General features: G+C 40.1%; 1 protein-coding gene across 1 annotated transcript in view; it reads right to left on the bottom strand.

Moving 5' to 3' along the window:
• The window catches only part of LOC113539455 (plexin-A2), a 75,562-nt gene extending 68,630 nt beyond the window's left edge, over window positions 1–6,932 (bottom strand). The window contains exon 1 of the mRNA XM_034314222.2: window positions 6,690–6,932. The gene's annotated coding sequence lies outside the window, so the exon portion shown is untranslated. The remainder of the gene's footprint in view (window positions 1–6,689) is intronic.
• Between the last annotated feature and the right edge of the window lie 568 nt (window positions 6,933–7,500).

Here is a 7,500-nt window from a genome sequence, read left to right as displayed (position 1 = left end):
TGTTGTTCTTTAATAAATAAAAAATTACCATCATTGGCAAGTTGCTGTGGTATAAGTGGAATAGAACACTTGTGGAGGTGCTACAGGGTGGTAACAGTAACTCATCACACCGTCCCGGCGTTGATTATTTCCCTATAACAGCACGCTAAATGTTTTATTCCCTAATTAACTTTATGTTGAAATGAAGAACAGTGACATCACAAAATGGCTAAAAATATACAGCAGTGGTAAAAGGTGTAACAAAAAAAAAAAGAAGAAGAAAAGAAAGTGGGCGGGGCTTAACAAAGGGTCAATTACAGTTTTGGGACAGAGCTCAAAGTGCAAACAAACTCTAATGTAACCATGTTGAATGTGTGTGTTATCTGATATAAGCCCCGCCCATTCCGCATCCTGGTGCATGATGGGACAGGAAGAGTCCATCACTCTGCGCTTCATCTGTTCCTGTCACCCGGCGCTGAGTCAGCAAGTTTCTCTAGAACGTTCCATTTCCCTTCGAAATTCTCCGCACGACTCACTGAGGGAATTCAGCTTCATCGTCAGAGAATAAATCTCTCTCTCTCTATCTCTCTCTCTCACACACACACACACACACACACACACTCACCTGAGTTTGTGTGTGTGTGAGATTTAATCTCTGAATAGGAGGCCAAAGAGCAACTTTATCTTCTGTCCACTATGACCGGGCAACACACACACACACACACACACACACACAGATAAGGAAGATGGAGAGATGGAGGTTAAACTGACAGACGGAAGCTGACAGGGAGGAGAAGGAGTCTTCTCAGATATCTTCTTAGTTAGCTTTATATTAGCCAGAGGTTATGTGAGTTGGCCAACTAGCGAACAACAACTGCAATAACCGTCGAAAACATTCCACTATAGCCATCATCATCAGCGATGTGACACCATGCATGAGAGTAATGACATCATCATCATCATCATCATCGTTCTTCCTATCATTACCGTTATTATATTCTTCATAAGCATCTTTAGTATTTCATCAGCACCATCGCTATAACTGTCATCATCATCATCAATGTCATTGTCGTCATCATCGTCATCACCTTCATCATCATCACTGTCATTATCATCATCATAATCAGCATAATTGTTTGTTATTGTTTGTTGTTTGTGATTGTTGTCACTATCAACAACATAATCATTGTTGGGATTGTCATCATCATCATCATCACCATTTTCATCATTGTCATTGTCATCACCACCATCATCATCATCAACATCATAATCATCATCATCATCATCATCATCATCACCATTTTCATCATTGTCATTGTCATCACCACCATCATCATCATCAACATCATAATCATCATCATCATCATCATCATCGTAATCATCATCAACATCATCATCAACATCGTCATCATCATCATCATCGTAATCATCATCAACATCATCATCAACATCGTCATCATCATCATCATCGTAATCATCATCAACATCATCATCAACATCGTCATCATCATCATCGTAATCATCATCAACATCATCATCAACATCGTCATCATCATCATCATCGTAATCATCATCAACATCATCATCAACATCGTCATCATCATCATCGTAATCATCATCAACATCATCATCAACATCGTCATCAACATCATCATCAACATCGTCATCATCATCATCATCGTAATCATCATCAACATCATCATCAACATCGTCATCATCATCATCATCATCATCATCATCATCGTCATCATCATCATCATCATCACCATTTTCATCATTGTCATCACCACCATCATAATCAACATCATAATCATCATCATCATCATCGTAATCATCATCATCATCATCACCACCACCTTCATCATCATCATCGTAATCATCGTCATCATCATCACCATTTTCATCATTGTCACTGTCATCACCACCATCATCATCATCGGAATCATCGTCATCATCATCATCAACATCGTAATCATTATCATCATCATCATTGTAATCATCATCATCGTAATCATCGTCACCCATCATCATCATCATCAACATTGTCATCATCATCATCATCAACATTGTAATCATCATCATCGTAATCATCGTCACCCATCATCATCATCATCAACATTGTCATCATCATCATCATCAACATTGTAATCATCATCATCATCATCAACATTGTCATCATCGTCACCCGTCATCATCATCATCATCGTCATCGTCAACGTCGTAATCATCGTCACCCATCATCATCATCAACATCGTAATCATCGTCACCCATCATCATCATCATCAACATCATTGTCACTTTCATAATCATATAAATATTATCATCATCATCATCACCCACCACAATCTTCACCACCATCATCATACTCTTCATCATATACTCTTATATGTTCTCATTTCAACCACCATCACCAGGTGATCTTCATCAACCCCCTCTCCTCCTCTTCATCCCCCCCTCCTCCTCTTCACCCCCCCCCCCTCCTCCTCTTCACCCCCCCCCCCTCCTCCTCTTCATCCCCCCCCCTCCTCTTCATCCCCCCTCTTCATTGTTAGTGTTGCTGCAGTTGAATGTGTCCACAGAGACTCTTCCAGGCTGAATAACTTCCTCTGCAGCCGTAATGAAGAGAAAAACAGCTTCAGACGAAAGAACAGACGTCCATCACTGCTCTATCGACCTCAGCGCTCACTCTCTCTCTCTCACACACACACTCACACACACTCCTCTCTCTCACACACATACTCACACACACTCCTCTCTCTCACTCACACACACTTAATGAAAGGAAATCATTCAGACTACACCAGTGTATAAGACAGACTCGAACTCTTTCCGTATCTCAATAAACCGGGACGAGGAGGATCATAAACTCCCGCGAGGCAGCCGCTGCCGTCTCACCACACTCACAAGGGACACAAATAAACACACGCTTCATTTAGATAAAAGTTTAATGACCCTCATTTGTTTAAAAAAGTCATTTTTACTCCGTATAACTACCACACGGTGAACACCACGGGGGTGTTTATTCTGCGGTGATGAAGCCGAACACTCCAGGTTTATACTGTACCACTTTGCCATCGTAGACAAAAAACACACAACGTAAAGAATTCTCTGGATGCGAGTTGAGACGAATTCTCAGAACGCGTAACATGAGACGCTCATAATATCGGCGCCTGATTTAGTGCCACTGACGATGAAGCAGTGTCAGTGTGAGAAATTCCTGAATATGACGAGCGTCTAAAATCCACCAATAGGAGTACGGCAAACTCACGGCGCAGCTACAGGTACGGTAGCGGCGACGGAGAAACGTCAGCGAGACACGATAATAATCTCCTGTGAAGAATGCGTGTGTTTTTATGTGAGCCCGTGTCCTGCTCGAGCTGATTTCCGGATCTTCATCATATAATCCGACACGGAGAACACACACACAGTCTGTTAGAGAATTCAGACGAGATTTTACTGGGATCTCGTACAGTGTGATGAGTAATGATCTTAAAACACCGCTGAAATCACGCAGTGTGGCTTAAGGAGGAGCAGGAAGTGACATCACTGATACACCTCCATAAACTCCACAGCAGTCAGACATGACGATATCAGAATAAATCGTCACAATACACTATTCTAGGAGCATCGTGAGACGTTCACAACTCTGAAGGAATGTAGCTAAATGCTTCTTTTTTTTCTCCTGTACCTCATTAAACACTGAACGTGTTTTTTTTTCTATAAAATATGGCCGTGATGTTGAACTGGTGTTTGCAACACTGCAACCAAACTGCATCATCAATACACACATCGTAACGATGATACGATCACACACAGCGACCATCACACTCCAAAAAGGTCTTAGTGTTGAGGTCTTAGTGTTGAGGTCTTAGTGTTGAGGTCTTAGTGTTGAGGTCTTAGTGTTGGTCTCAGTCCGTAATAGAGCAGCTCTGAATAAATACTTACCGTAGAGTCGTATTTATTCTTAGTTACGAATTAACACAGAGTCCTGAATTCGCTCGAACAGAACTCCACATGTAGTCTGGAGTGTTTATTTCAACTTATGTAAACACTTGGTGCAAGTTCAGTACTAGTAATTAATTACACTATGACAGGTGTTAATTCCACACTGTAGGTGTTTGAAACACACTGAACGAGCTGGTCTGGTGATAGCTTACCGGCGCAGGTGTTTACAGCAGAGTAATCGCTAATTCAACACCATGTGCGGTAAGTGTTACTCATTCATAAAGGAGGTGTTAAATTAACACTTAAATTAAGATTTCAGTTACACACACATTGTATTTTCACATTGCTCTGTGTAAACACTAACTCAGTGCTATGTGTTAATTCAACACTAGTGATTATATCAACAGGTGGTGTTCATTCTGCACTGTAAACATTAGCGTGTCAAAATAAATGCTAATCCAAAATGGTAACAGTCAATTCAACACTTTTACCTTAACACTCAGAGAGGCTCTTTAACACTATATGTGTCAGTTCAACACTAGAAATGACCACTGGTGTACATTCAACACCAGAAGTGTTGATTCAGCACCGCAGCCAGCAGTTCAGTAGTCAGGTTGTGTTAATTCAACACTGTAAAGAGAACTGAAAATGCACAGTTCAGTAGTCTATAAGAATGTTTTCCACAGCAGACGTTCATTAACACTTCGAGCGTCAATTCAACACTATAAATTAAGCTCTGTAAGTGTTAATAACACCTGAACTTTTTAAGATTTAATTTTAGTCTTTAGAGGTTTAACACTGTAAAAGTTACACAGCGATTCAAAGGCGCCAATAGTCTACTCAACACTGTCAACTCAACACCGTCATCTCTATACTGTCAACTCAACACTGTCAACTCAACACCGTCATCTCTATACTGTCTACTGAACACTATCAACTCAACACTGTCAACTCAACACCGTCATCTCTATACTGTCAACTCAACACTGTCAACTCAACACTATCAACTCAACACTGTCAACTCAACACTATCAACTCAACACTGTCAACTCAACACTATCAACTCAACACCGTCATCTCTATACTGTCAACTCAACACTGTCAACTCAACACCGTCATCTCTATACTGTCTACTCAACACTATCAACTCAACACTGTCAACTCAACACCGTCATCTCTATACTGTCTACTCAACACTATCAACTCAACACTATCAACTCAACACTGTCAACTCAACACCGTCATCTCTATACTGTCAACTCAACACTATCAACTCAACACTATCAACTCAACACTGTCAACTCAACACCGTCATCTCTATACTGTCAACTCAACACTGTCATCTCTATACTGTCAACTCAACACTATCAACTCAACACTGTCAACTCAACACCGTCATCTCTATACTGTCAACTCAACACTATCAACTCAACACTGTCAACTCAACACCGTCATCTCTATACTGTCTACTCAACACTATCAACTCAACACTGTCAACTCAACACTGTCATCTCTATACTGTCAACTCAACACTATCAACTCAACACTGTCAACTCAACACTGTCATCTCTATACTGTCAACTCAACACTATCAACTCAACACTATCAACTCAACACTGTCAACTCAACACTGTCATCTCTATACTGTCAACTCAACACTATCAACTCAACACTGTCAACTCAACACTGTCATCTCTATACTGTCAACTCAACACTATCAACTCAACACTATCAACTCAACACTGTCAACTCAACACCGTCATCTCTATACTGTCTACTGAACACTATCAACTCAACACTATCAACTCAACACTGTCAACTCAACACTGTCATCTCTATACTGTCAACTCAACACTATCAACTCAACACTGTCAACTCAACACTATCAACTCAACACCGTCATCTCTATACTGTCTACTCAACACTATCAACTCAACACTGTCAACTCAACACTGTCATCTCTATACTGTCAACTCAACACTATCAACTCAACACTATCAACTCAACACTGTCAACTCAACACCGTCATCTCTACACTGTCAACTCAACACTATCAACTCAACACTGTCAACTCAACACCATCATCTCTATACTGTCTACTCAACACTATCTCAACACTGTCATCTCTATACTGTCTACTCAACACTATCAACTCAACACTGTCAACTCAACACCGTCATCTCTATACTGTCAACTCAACACTATCAACTCAACACTGTCAACTCAACACCATCATCTCTATACTGTCTACTCAACACTATCTCAACACTGTCATCTCTATACTGTCTACTCAACACTATCAACTCAACACTATCAACTCAACACTGTCATCTCAACACTGAAAGTTGATTTCCTACAGCTGATGCTCATTAACACTACAGGCGTCGATTAAACGCTAGAAATGAAACTCTGTGGATGTTAATCTCATACCTGAGGTGTTCATTAAACACTTTAAGATTTTAATTACAGACTGGAGGTGTTAATCTCACACCTGAGGTGTTAATCCAACACTGTTAAAAGCGCAGGTGTGTGTGTGTGTGTGTGTGTGTGCACTCTCGTGTCCACGGGCATCTCTTCATTCATAAACATTCGCGGTAAAAAAAAAAAATAATAATAATAATAATAATAATAATAATTAATTAATCAATTAATTAAATAACCAAAAATTTAAAAACCGTCAACATCAAACGGTTGTGACGTAATTGCATTTAGCATAATGACAGTGTAATTAAAGTGCACGTGCAGAGAGCAGAAACGGTCTTACCGGTGTGTCAGTTTGCGGAGCGCATCCCGCACCTCCACCTTCCTCACCGCGCTGAGATGATGTTAATGATGATGTTAATGATGTTAATGATGATGATGATGAAGGTCAGCTCACTCAGTGCAGTCCCGTCTCGCGCTGAAACGCCGACTGTCTCACTTTCACGTGCCGCTCCGCGCGCGCTCGCGTCTCCTCTGAGCGCCGCGCGCGAACCAACCGAACACACAACCGAATGAATGAATGAAACTCGGAGAAAAAGGCTGCTGCCAATCAGGGTTGCCAGATTGAGCCGGATTCATATCACTGATTCACCAAGGAATCGGTTCCCTTTTCAACGTTTTTTTTTTTTTTTGGTTATTTTTTTAACTTTAAATAGATTCACTGAGCATAAACAAATCTCTTTTTTTTTTTTTTTCATTTTTAAACCGGTTCTTCTTGAATCGATTCTTTGAATCAATACAAACGATTCTTTAAGTGAGTCGATTCCGGGATGAACAATTCCACAATGCCTTTTATTAGTTCAATCACATATATATATATCTGTTTTTATCTTAATTTGTTTTTTTAACTTGTAAATCCCTGATATGAATTGTTGATGTACACTATTTATTATCAGCAATTAAACTGAAATCAGGGATGATTCAGATGATTCATAAACTCGCCTGATTTAAAATCCACCAGCTCAAACTCTAACTGTGTCTGTATTTTGTTTATAATAATATTTTTTTAATTGATTAACATCCACGATGTTCACTCCAATCTGGCAACCCGGTAATAATGCGGTCCGATTCAACACGAAGCCAAATCCACTCCG

The sequence above is a fragment of the Pangasianodon hypophthalmus genome, chromosome 20 (assembly GCF_027358585.1).
Source record: "Pangasianodon hypophthalmus isolate fPanHyp1 chromosome 20, fPanHyp1.pri, whole genome shotgun sequence".
Lineage (NCBI taxonomy): Eukaryota > Metazoa > Chordata > Actinopteri > Siluriformes > Pangasiidae > Pangasianodon > Pangasianodon hypophthalmus.
This window is presented reverse-complemented; position numbering and strand designations above follow the sequence as displayed.